Consider the following 13,952-nt stretch of genomic DNA (forward strand, 5'->3'; position numbering starts at 1 on the left):
CACTTGGGCCTCTGACAGCTCGTCCTTCCCAATTGCTGTCACCAGCAGATCACTGATATGTGACGGAGCTGAGTGTTTGTTGAAATGACAGAAGTGTGTCATATGTGAAAGTTTGTGCCCCCCCCACTTACTGCAATCACAAGGACAGATCACAAGGGCTGATTCACACTTTCTGGTGAAATCCTAAATGACTCCTGACACTCAGTCCTGTGCAGACCCATAAAAAATCCCATTACCAGGTCCCTGTTCTCGTGAATTCACATAATAAAATAAATCAATTTTTGCCCTCCTGTACTATTTGTGCAGCTGGATCTACACATTACAGAAAGCCAAAACAGCACAGTGCCATACTCTGAATAGTGGCCATTTCAGGGTACTGCAGATCAACTCCTGTTGAAGTGAATGGGAGCTGATCTGCAGTGCATAAGAAGAACACTGCTTTTACAGCTCTGTACACTAAAAAAATGCTCTGCACACTGTACACATTCAGATTGTCGGGATGCCTGGTGCTGGACCTCCACCAATCTGATATTAATGATCGATCTGTTTTAAGGACAGCACATCAATATTTACATTCTATCCTTTAATACGGCACCAATAGGCCCATACCATACTCTGTATTTATATTCAGGCATACAAATGAGCTCTCTGAATAACTACATTATGGAGGGGTTCTCCCCTGGACGAATTGCTGCTTATCATTCCGTTCTATGTGTAACAGTATACAGTAAGCTCCCCCTAGTGGTGACAGCAAGCAGTCAGGGATTTGGAGCTCTGGAGGGAAAAGCAGATCTGACCACTATACAGATATATTAGGAAATTAATAGGACGTTCAAGAATTGCCATTTGAGTGTGCCTGCCTTTTCAGGTTACACATGTGTATGCATGAAGAATATCACTATTTCTGGCCATTATTATATAACTTGTATTCTGTATTTTTCTCCAGTTTTACCCTCTGCAGTATCTCTAATTTTCAGTTGTCTCTGAGCTGGTTGATAGAGACCAGCTCCTTTTATATATCCCATCCCATACACAATACACAAAGACATCAGAGATCTCTGCTCTACTGTTTCTTTGCATACAACATTCAGTAGAAGCTGCAGCAGCATGCAGGACATTATACAGCAGTAAAGAGCAGTGTAGCTGTGAATCCAGCTGTTGTTAAACACTTACAAAAGAGCAACAGCATTATCATTGCTCCTCCTCTCTCCTTTGACTTCAATATGCTGGCAGTTCATCAAGCAGGACTTATTTTAGTTTTTTTTCCAGGAAATGATGAGCTCGCAAGAAGTTAATCAAGAAAAGTGGCTCATAAGTGGAGAAAGAAGCGGATTTCTCTGATAATACACGTTACGTTTCTTATATTCGCTTGTACTATAGTTTTAGGCAACGTGTATTGAAATGGCATTGGCTGTTAAAGGCTTATCTCCCAGCGTTTCCCTTTAACGTTCTGAGTTTTGGAGTGCAGGACAGCTAGATGTCAGACATGGTAGCAGATTTTATTACAAGGGCTCTAAGTCTCTATTTCCGGATCACGTCCTTTATTTCCATCTTTAGCAGTAAATATAGTAGTCAGTCCATTTCTTATTTATTTTGGATATCATCTAATTGGACGTTGTGCAGACATGTCCACGGCTGGAGGGGTCACTGAGATGTTTTCTTGACATCCCGCAGCGCCTGCTGCCTTCTGTGTCTTGGAAAGTGACAGATGCGCAGGTCAGTGGCACGGCGAGTTCAAGCCCAGTATTAGCAGCGGTGACAGAAAGCCTCAGAACGCCAGCAACAATAGGCTGCTTGTACGCAGGAACATGTGGAGCCTCCGCACATTAAGGCCTATGACAATGGCCCTATCTCAAGCCCTGTCTATAAACCCATTGATGGTGGCCCTTTCCCCCGAGGTAATAGGCTGTGATATGGGACGTGCAGCTGTATGCTAAGTTACAGCTCATCCTGAATATTTTTAGGTGCCTTTCTTGGCTTTATGCTGTTACTAGTTGACCATTACATGGCCCATATGTCCGACCAGATGACTCCTCGTTTCCACCCAGAGGCATCTAGCATCCGGACCAAACAATGGTGACTCATACATATGCACCACATCAGAGGCTTCTTTCCGTAGACCCAAGCATTAAAGCCTTACCACAATTATGTATCCCATTGCCGATCAGATTACGTCTTGAGTTGCTTGGGTTTAGCATGGACGGGTCAGGTTTTTGGAGCAGCATTAAGCATGAAGGTCATAGATACCGTCCTTCCATGCTACGTGTACAGCTGGAAAGACCTAGACGTTAATGGTCCCCTAGACGTTAATGGTCCCCTAGATGTTAATGGTCCTCTAGATGTTAATGGTCCCCTAGACGTTAATGGTCCCCTAAACATTAATGGTCCCATAGATGTTAATGGTCCCCTAAACATTAATGGGCCCCTAGACATTAATGGTCCCCTAGACGTTAATGGTCCCTTAGATGTTAATGGTCCCCTAGACGTTACTGGTCCCTTAGATGTTAATGGTCCCCTAGATGTTAATGGTCCTCTAGATGTTAATGGTCCCCTAGACGTTAATGGTCCCCTAAACATTAATGGTCCCCTAGACGTTAATGGTCCCCTAGACATTAATGGTCCCCTGGACGTTAATGGTCCCCTAGACGTTAATGGTCCCCTAGACGTTAATGGTCCCCTAGACGTTAATGGTCCCCTAGACGTTAATGGTCCCTTAGACGTTAATAGTCCCACCGTCATCCTAAAAGTAGCTTCCAATCAAGAGACGCAGTCTCACATGGATTCTGGAGCCTACTGGTGGCCCAAGGGTCCCTTTGACCAATATGAGAAGACCTACTACAATAGACTCATAGTAGTCGGTTGGGTCTGTTGAAACTTTCGCATTGGGGCTCAAGTGTTTCCAGTTACGCCACTAATTTCAATTGGGTTTTATTTAAGATTCTGTATTTAAGAGCAAAGGCATTAGATGGCACACATTGTGATGGGGGACGAGGATTGTACCATTGTGTCTTGACTCAATCCTTTATTTTCAAGGAGATCAACTGCTTCCAAAGGAGTCTGGTAATGGCTTTCTCCTCTCTCCCCATTTAAAATTCACAAGTGCTCGACCCAGCAGAGCACCTACGTATCCAGAGAACCGGACGAGAGACATGTCTGCCAAATGAACGTTCGGCCGGCAGCTGTCTAATGTGTGTGGCCAGCTTAAGTCCAGGAGCGGCACTGACACAGTCTCCAGAGGCGGACCTATCATTGGTGCAACCTGGGCCCAAGAGGTAAGGGGGCCACTAGCACCCCCAAAGTAAGTGAAATTGGGCATTATAATGAGCTATTGAATTACAAAGGGCCCATATGCTGTTCTTGCACAGGGGCCCATTTCAGTCTGTCTCCGCCAGTGCATCTGGCCTTACCCTACAGCCTTGTCCCACGTGCAAAATTGACAACTTTTTTTCTACTGCATTTATTTTTGGAGGTGTCAACACTAAAATAGGTGCTAGGAGTCCACTGCGATTATTGTTTTTTTTATGCAAATTTGATACAGTTTTTTATAATTTTTTTTAGTGCAGAAACACTGGGATTCTGCACTAATAATGCATTTTTTACAGACATTTTCTTAGGCTTTCCATTGTAGCCAATAAGTAAAAAAACTGAGAATAAAACACTCACACAGTTCAATAGCGTCTAACTTTTTTTCCCCTTCTTATTTTTGTGGGAGAGATGTGAGGCATCTTTGCTGTGCTGACAGGGTGCATCAGATCTGTACAAAGATTAGCTCTATTGTCTCTCAATGGGGCTGATTTTTGCCCTTTTCATTGTAATACAAAGCAGAAGGACGCTATCAGTACTGTTGTGAAGGGGGCTGGCTCATTGCTCATTTCAATGGCCAAGCCAGCCCCCTTGTCTGTCATAGTTGATGTATAATAGTAATGTATATATTAGATAATATTAGCCCCTTCCTCACCAAGTTCTGGTCACATGCCAATGCAAAAATTTCTGTCCTGTGAGGACCTGCTGGGACCAGAGGCTAAAGATGAAAGTCAGTGCACCTTTCATAAAAGTATATTAATAAATTTTATAATTTGTTAACTAAAACTTAACTTCATTTTTTTTATCCTTAAAATCCCTTTAATTGATGAAATTATTGCTGCCTACTGGCACCACTAGGGGGAGCCCAGGAGCTTACTGCATCTAGGCCTTATTGAACTCAATGAAAATCCTCATGTAGTCAACTTCTAAGCTCCCCCTAGTGGTGAGTGCAAATGGCAAGGATTTTATTCTAGAGGATCACTGGGCCCCTTGGGAAAGCTGATGGCGAAACGTGCGTTGGGGACTCTACTTTATCTGGTAACAAAACTTTGCTGACTTTATTAATGGGTGAGGTGGCTTCTCCTTTTACTTGTTAGTATAATTACATGATTTAAACTGTAGCTACTTCCTTTGACCATTGTGTCACCACTGTTGGAGACTCCACTTATGTGGAGACTCCACAAATGTCAAGTCCTATCCGGATAGGACTTGACATTTGTCTATATGAACGCAATTTATCAGCTCTTGTTATCTGTCTTTTTTCACTTTGGATATAGCAATTTTCTATTCAATCATGGAATTTTTGTAATTAATAAAATATATATCTTTTAACCTTCAACTAGTTGATAACAGTAGAACCTGATAGGACCTTTATGTATCGATGGTAGCGGTCGACCACTGTCTTGGCCACGCCAATGTCACTCACATTATCACGCACCCTTACTCTCAATTCCCTTGACTTAAGACGCAGATAGAGTTGTGTGAAAAAGTATTTGCCCCCTTCCTGATTTCTTATTCTTTTGCATGTTTGTCACACTTAAATGTTGCAGATCACCAAACAAATTTAAATATTAGACAAAGATAACACAAGAAAACGCAAAATGCAGTTTTTAAATGAAGGTATTTATTATTAAGGGAAAAAGATATCCAAACCTACAGGGACCTGCTTGAACATGTGATTGCGACTCCCCCCCCTCCTAAAAACATAAATTAACCGTGGTTTATCACATCTTTGGGAAGCGAAGTTCAAATTCCCTAGTCACACCAGGGCCTGATTACTGCCGCACCTGTTCTCAATCAAGAAATCACTTAAATGGGACCTGCCTGACAGGGTGAAGTAGAAGAAAAGATCCTCAAAAGCTAGACATCATGCCACAGTCCAAAGAAATTCTGGAGCAAATGAGAAATAAAGTAATTGAGATTATCAGTCTAGAAAATGTTATAAAGTCATTTCTGAAGCTTTGGGACTCCAGCAAACCACAGTGAGAGCCATTATCCACAAATGAGAGCCATTATCCACAAATGGCGAAAACATTGAGCAGTGGTGAACCTTCCCAGGAGTTTTTTCACACAACTGTATATCATTGGGCTGCTGCAGGTCACGTAATAAATCACATTCATGGTACTACAAGAAATGTGATGATTGATGTGAAAATGCTTTGTCCTGTAAGACTTTGACTTTGGCGCAGGTAAGACAGTGACCACATTAATAACATCCCAAAACCGGCCCCCTTAAACCAAAGGGGTTTGGCTTTTCCAGAATATAATGACTCTTTACAAGAATATCCTTTACATTTCTAGAGCGCCTAGGTGTCTTAAGGGGTAATTCAGAAACGAAAGGTCCATTCGTGGTTATATGTAGAAATGAACTGGATTGTATCATCTTGGTTCTTTTTCTGGTTATGTTGGTACAGAAATTGGTTTCGGGGAGTAGACTCTGATCTCTTATATCCATTTTTGATGAACCTGTACACCCTTTGTTCAAATCTCCCCTTAAGGTCCTCAGCCTGCACCTCAAATTTATCTTCAGATGAGCAAATCCGCCTCATCCTGACCACGAGAGCTCTAATAGTAGCAATGAGATAAGCAGATGCCACATGTATTAGAGAATTGACTGATGTTGATTTTCTCTAGACATCAGTCTGTATAGAGGAATCTTGGTCCACCTCTAGACTGATGTCTAAAAAGTCAATTCTCCTAACATCATACTTGTAAGCAATTTAATATTCAAAGAATTAGCATTCAATTGACTCATAAATAAATCAAGCTGCTGCACTGTCCCCGCCAAAAAAAAGCACATCATCAATGTACCTAAGCCAGCACAGCACATAGTGAACAGCCCGCGCCCCTTCGTCACTAAAGATGGTCCTCTCCAAGGATATTAGTCTTGACGGCCTGCCGGCTGGGCAGTGTCTGGATGAAGCACATGTCGTAGTGCGCATGCGCTGCCCTCCTTGATCCCATTGGTGGAGGCAGGTCGCGGGACCACAATCACGCTACCATGGATACTTACAGGTCCTAAAAGGGACTACTGTTACTAACTCCACTTGAGAAAGCTGATGGCGAAACGTGCGGTGGGGACTCTACTTTTTCTCGTAACAACCTTAGCTGACTTTATTAATGGCTGAGGTAGTTTCTCCTTTTACTTCTTAGTATAATTACACGATGTAAACTTCTTTTGACCATTGTGTCACCAGTGTTGGAGGCTCCACTTATGCCCACTGGATAGGACTTGACATTTGTCTATATGCAACTCAAATTATCAGTGTTTATTTTTTTTTTTTCACTTTGTGCATATCAATTGTCTATTCAATCATGGAATTTTTGTAATTAATAAAATATATATCTTTTAACCTTCAACTAGTTGATAACAGTAGAACCTGATAGGACCTTTATGTATCGATGGTAGCGGTCGACCACTGTCTTGGCCACGCCAATGTCACTCACATTATCACGCACCCTTACTCTCAATTCCCTTGACTTAAGACGCAGATAGAGTTGTGTGAAAAAGTATTTGCCCCCTTCCTGATTTCTTATTCTTTTGCATGTTTGTCACACTTAAATGTTGCAGATCACCAAACAAATTTAAATATTAGACAAAGATAACACAAGAAAACGCAAAATGCAGTTTTTAAATGAAGGTATTTATTATTAAGGGAAAAAGATATCCAAACCTACAGGGACCTGCTTGAACATGTGATTGCGACTCCCCCCCCTCCTAAAAACATAAATTAACCGTGGTTTATCACATCTTTGGGAAGCGAAGTTCAAATTCCCTAGTCACACCAGGGCCTGATTACTGCCGCACCTGTTCTCAATCAAGAAATCACTTAAATGGGACCTGCCTGACAGGGTGAAGTAGAAGAAAAGATCCTCAAAAGCTAGACATCATGCCACAGTCCAAAGAAATTCTGGAGCAAATGAGAAATAAAGTAATTGAGATTATCAGTCTAGAAAATGTTATAAAGTCATTTCTGAAGCTTTGGGACTCCAGCAAACCACAGTGAGAGCCATTATCCACAAATGAGAGCCATTATCCACAAATGGCGAAAACATTGAGCAGTGGTGAACCTTCCCAGGAGTTTTTTCACACAACTGTATATCATTGGGCTGCTGCAGGTCACGTAATAAATCACATTCATGGTACTACAAGAAATGTGATGATTGATGTGAAAATGCTTTGTCCTGTAAGACTTTGACTTTGGCGCAGGTAAGACAGTGACCACATTAATAACATCCCAAAACCGGCCCCCTTAAACCAAAGGGGTTTGGCTTTTCCAGAATATAATGACTCTTTACAAGAATATCCTTTACATTTCTAGAGCGCCTAGGTGTCTTAAGGGGTAATTCAGAAACGAAAGGTCCATTCGTGGTTATATGTAGAAATGAACTGGATTGTATCATCTTGGTTCTTTTTCTGGTTATGTTGGTACAGAAATTGGTTTCGGGGAGTAGACTCTGATCTCTTATATCCATTTTTGATGAACCTGTACACCCTTTGTTCAAATCTCCCCTTAAGGTCCTCAGCCTGCACCTCAAATTTATCTTCAGATGAGCAAATCCGCCTCATCCTGACCACGAGAGCTCTAATAGTAGCAATGAGATAAGCAGATGCCACATGTATTAGAGAATTGACTGATGTTGATTTTCTCTAGACATCAGTCTGTATAGAGGAATCTTGGTCCACCTCTAGACTGATGTCTAAAAAGTCAATTCTCCTAACATCATACTTGTAAGCAATTTAATATTCAAAGAATTAGCATTCAATTGACTCATAAATAAATCAAGCTGCTGCACTGTCCCCGCCAAAAAAAAGCACATCATCAATGTACCTAAGCCAGCACAGCACATAGTGAACAGCCCGCGCCCCTTCGTCACTAAAGATGGTCCTCTCCAAGGATATTAGTCTTGACGGCCTGCCGGCTGGGCAGTGTCTGGATGAAGCACATGTCGTAGTGCGCATGCGCTGCCCTCCTTGATCCCATTGGTGGAGGCAGGTCGCGGGACCACAATCACGCTACCATGGATACTTACAGGTCCTAAAAGGGACTACTGTTACTAACTCCACTTGAGAAAGCTGATGGCGAAACGTGCGGTGGGGACTCTACTTTTTCTCGTAACAACCTTAGCTGACTTTATTAATGGCTGAGGTAGTTTCTCCTTTTACTTCTTAGTATAATTACACGATGTAAACTTCTTTTGACCATTGTGTCACCAGTGTTGGAGGCTCCACTTATGCCCACTGGATAGGACTTGACATTTGTCTATATGCAACTCAAATTATCAGTGTTTATTTTTTTTTTTTCACTTTGTGCATATCAATTGTCTATTCAATCATGGAATTTTTGTAATTAATAAAATATATATTTTTTTAACCTTAAACTCGAAGTGATCCTCCTGTTTAAATACAATGGTATTTTGGAGGGGTTTACGCTTCTTATATGGTTTTTTTTTCTGACCACAGACAGTGGCACTATCCACATTCATTATGCAATTAGGTATATGTTTATATCCAAGGATTTTATTCTGCAGCCAATTTAGGACTCTGTATCTGAAAAAAAAGAAGTAGATATCAATTATTTAGCACAGACTTTTGTACCTTTGCACAAAATCTTGCTTTTCTTTAGCAGAACGAAATATATATTGCGTAACGGAAGCAGTATTTTCTTGGAAAGTGTTACTTTGATTACGTAATATACGCAGAAGCGATAGCATAAAAAAAAAAAGCAAAAAAATCCTCCAGCGGTGGAAAGGGTTAATTGGCACATTTCTCACTTTGATGCTCCGGAGACAGAAAAGAATGTCAGATTCTTAAAGAAACAAGCTCCCTTTTCATTGTCATTTTTACAGATCAATGGAATCCGAGGCACCAGAACTACGGGGGAATGATGGCTGACTAAAGATCCCTTGGCAGTGATCTCTGAGTTTAGACCCCAGACCCTTCAGAGAAGGATTATGATCGGTCATTGTTGTGGAAAGCATGGACTCAAAAGACACAGGCGTCCGATGCAGGCATTGATTGGGGCATAAAGACCGAGACAATGGGACGGCCCCATCTTCCTGGTTTCTTATGTTAGCTTTTCAGCTTGACTTGGTGAGAAAAGATGCGGAGAGAGTAAAGAAACGCTTGGGTTGATAGGACCCCAAAGATTTATGATCACTTGACCAGTGAAACCACTGTCGACTCTGCTCACTAATAGGACATTAAAAGGAAAAATATATAACCCGGCTGTTTAATAGTTGTGTTAATAGGACAAAGAAGACTGGAAGCTCCTATTGATGAATTCCAAAAGATTTCTAAGGAGGCGCTTGAATAAGTTGGTGGGTCAAACTCTCCCGATGACAAAAGCAAGGGTTTTATAAGATCCACATCCTCGGTCCTAGAAAACCTTCTATACGTTCGACTCCTCTGAGTATCCAAGTCGTGTCTGATCAGGTAATATTCATACACCCAATGGGCATTTTATTAGAGACACCCATAGAGTAGCGCATTGAACCTCCTTTGGTTCGTCGAGGCATAGATTCCACAAGGTGTTGAAATCAGTCTGCGGGAATGTTAGGCCATGCGGACAGGATAGCTTATCACAGCTCGAGCTACGTAGCGCATTCCCACCATCCATATACATTGCAACGTTTCGCCCCTTTGACACAGCTGGGTCCTTTTTAAGAGCCGATTCCGCAAATTATTGTTTCACTTGGATTCAACACTTAGGATTGGGGACATCTTATTTCTCCTATTTCATTTTTTTATTCATTGTGTCCAATTTAATCATCAGTGATTTTCTATTACGCACTCAAAACCTGGCAACAGTCACAAATAAATCCACCAAATGCCTTCTCCAATAATAACCAACAACGTCCAGCCATGTAGCATAAGCTAGCTCTGACCATGAGTGCTAGCCAGGACCCAGATTATATAGGAGATGGGAGTGGCTAACAGTGCACAGCTGAGAGCCTTAGCTCCAGGAGATCTCAACTGAGCAGATTAACCCCTGCACTGCCAAATTTACACCGTTTAATAAGAAAGTGAAGTGATTTATAATCCGTGCAGGAGTAGGAGAAATCAGACGCTGCGGTCTTCTGTCTCCTCTGTCGCAGTAAACCCATGACATAGATACTGTAGCTTTGAGAGGGCATATTCAGAATGCTAATCACCCCTCGATATAATCATTAAAGTCTGGTGAGCGGTTCCCTTTAAGCGAACGCTACAGATATTGCTTGGTGATGCACAATTGGGAGCAGCTCCTCTGGTTTCTGGAGTAAAATGATACTTCTGTAATGAAAAGTGAATAACAGGAAAGGGGGAAATCGATGTTTTGAGGAACTCTTGTAATCCTGGATGTGATTTTCTCTTCTTCCACCTCTCCTTTGTGACATGAGAATATGTAGCTGTTCCGCCGCCAGCAAAACTACATCACATCCTAAAGCGATTCCCAATGAAGCAGCTGTGAGCGTCTCCGCAGTATAAGCGAGTCCCTGTGTAGCCGCGTCTGGCCTGCATTACCGGCAATCACATCTGCGGCCAAGTCTCCATCACTCTGTATTTCCAGGGGATGCAGCTCGGTAATAGGAATTCTTCCTTATCGTCCTCTCCTGCGAGTTTTCCTCTAAACATGTCAGAGGCTGCAGCCAAAATGCAAAGAAAACACGGCCAAAATGGCATGAAACCAGCATTGCGTCAGAGGAAAGACGTGCGACTTCTCATATCACATTTTCTTCTTCACAGTTTATCCGTCAGCCTAAGTAATAATGTAGATTACCGGTCTGGATATGGGGGTCTTATTGTGCCCCCTTCTCAGAAATAGCAGGATTCTCTATTCTGATTAGATTCAGGCCTGCAGCAACTGAGATGTATCATAGAGTATGATGTTCTGCAGCAGCTGAGGTGTGTAGTATGAGGTTCTGCAGCAGCGGATGTGTATTATGAATTCCTATAGCAGTTGAAGTGTGTAGTATGGGCTTCTGTAGCAGCTAAGATGTGTATTAGCATGATGTTCTGCAGAAGCTGAGGTGTGTATTCAAGGCCGGTGTCATCACCCGATGCACCTGGGCAAGTGCCAGGGCACTGGACAACAGGGGGGGGGGATTCGGCGTCAAGGACACCAGCACGCTATAGGTCCCATCAGTCGGGGGAGCCCAGTGCCAGCGCTGGCCCTGGGGTGCTGCTACCGGGCCCCCCTCAACTTCTCACCTCTCCTTGTTCCCCGCAGCTCCAGTGTCTTCAGCATCTCTGTCTTCTGACTCTCTGTGACAACTCATTGCAGAGGGCGCGTCACTACAGCGCACACCGATGTAATGTGTGTATTGTGATGTTCTGCAGCAGCTGATGTGTGTATTATAAGGTTCTTCAGCAGTGGATGTGCATATTACAAGGTTCCTCAGCAGCTGATGTGTGTATTGTGATGCTCTGCAGCAGCTGATGTGTGTATTATGATGTTCTGCAGCAGTTGATGTGTGTATTATAAGGTTCCTCAGCAGCTGATGTGTGTATTGTGATGCTCTGCAGCAGCTGATGTGTGTATTATGATGTTCTGCAACAGTTGATGTGTGTATTATAAGGTTCTAGAATAAGCCAAATATAGGGTATATTCCTTGTCAATACCCCTAGAGGTCCTCTAAATATAAATGTACAAACTAGCTAGGAGAACACCTATAAATAAAACATAACCTTTAATAATAAATATCTAAAAGACCAATGGATAATACAAAACAATGAAGTGATAAAGTGCAAAAAGTGCTCATATAACCAGTGCTCAGTAAAAAAAATGGTTTTATCTCACCAAATATGTAGGTTCCTTCACGGGAGCATCCATATATGTAAAGGGGGAGGGGGAAAAAGAGTCTCTATACTACCCCAGTCGTACCCCTGTAGTGCTCCCGCCCTGACAAGGGTAGTCCCCAAGTCAGGCTAATAAGTTGTACCCACCATAACCGTGTAAACTTCCCTACGCGTTTCCACTCCCTTATGGGAGATTCATCAGGGGAAAATGTAAGGATTGTGGGATTTTTTCAAAAATGGGGGAGCCCCTACATCGGGAGGTAGCTCCTATGTCTGATACACTTAGTTATGGGTCCGGACTATGGTAAGGTGAGATAAAGGACGGTCATCTGCCACTTAAATAGTTTTCTGTTTTCACAAATTACACAGCGTCCGTTGTTGTCAGCGGTAATGGCGCTGTGTCACTGTTCTCCCTCCATGTGTTCGCACATTCAGTGAGCGTCTGTTTCCGGTCTGTGGGCCTCCCGCTACTGCGTATTATAAGGTTCTTCAGCAGCTGATGTGTATTTTGATGTTCTGCAGCAGCTAAAGTGGGTGGTATTATGTTCTGCAGCAGCTGAGGTGTGAACTATGATGTTCTACAGAAGCAGAGCTGTGTATTGTGATGTTCTGCAGCAGCTAATGTATTATGATGTTCTGTAGCAGCTGAACTGTGTATTATGATATTCTTCAGCAGTTGGGATAGAGCACCTTATAATATACTCTACATAATTACATATACTTACACACTAAAGATTTAGCAATACTGATGGGCAAGCCTGAACAGTAAAGTTCGGGGTCCATACCGGACACCTAGTATCTGTGCATGGACCCCGACCACAGACTTCTCCCGGACGTCCGTGTTACTGTTCAGGTTCGTCAGCCCGAATAAAGCTTGTTGAAAGACTGCATTACAGTCAATCATCAAGCTTTTCCAGTGTGGGCACTTTAACATACTGCGCCGGCTGATCACATCCATGCCAGTGCAGAGTAAAAAGCTTGTTGATTGGCTGTCCTGCCGCCTTTCAAAAAACTTTATTAGGCATCCAAACCCAACCAGTAAACCGGACTTCCGGTAAAAAGGATGTGTTCTGGTTTGCTCATCCCTACTTTTTTCAGCTGATTTATGACCATAGACAAAGCACCTGTAAGAGCCAAACGGTGCAAAATTTGTATTATTTTTTAATGGAATTACAAAAAGTATATTTAGCCCTGAATATATGCATTTAAGTAAAAAAACATTGTCCTCAGAGTAGGACTAATTATAATTCAGGATGTAACAATGCCAAAGCCTTGAGGACTTTTAGACAAATCCTTCCATCGTCTTCGGTTCTTGGTCTCTTTCTAATTAAAAAAAAGAAGTTTAAGACATCGGAACATAGACTTAGTGTTTGAGAGAATTTTTCATAGAAATTATATCTTAGACATAGAATGTGAGGTAAACAATTGGGGCAGGACTCCTCAGCGGCAAGAGAAAAAGACCAGAAGCAAGTGTGAAGGCCCCGATAATCCACCATATGTAAGGTCTTTATGTCAAACAGTATTTCTGTAGTAAGAGGAATAGTATATGAGTAATGGAGATATGGGGATTATACTGCAGATCTTGTCATGTCAAATCTCGAATATCTAGCGGTTTCATAGTCAATACATTGGATGCTGTCAGAAACTAATTACTGTTGATGGGACAAAGCTAGCATCTAAACAGACTTTTTTGGTGGTCACTGCTTTGCCCGGTTCACATTTTCTTCTTATCAGTACATCAGATTATGTCGCGATGGGACTTATTTATCCTGTTTCAATTCTAACAATGTATGTTAACATGTAAGTGAGGAGCTCAGTTTGGTGTTTCCATGATTGACATCCTTCTCTTTGGATTGGAAAATTCATCCTA

Source organism: Ranitomeya variabilis, chromosome 7 (genome assembly GCF_051348905.1).
Source record: "Ranitomeya variabilis isolate aRanVar5 chromosome 7, aRanVar5.hap1, whole genome shotgun sequence".
Taxonomy (NCBI): Eukaryota; Metazoa; Chordata; class Amphibia; order Anura; family Dendrobatidae; genus Ranitomeya; species Ranitomeya variabilis.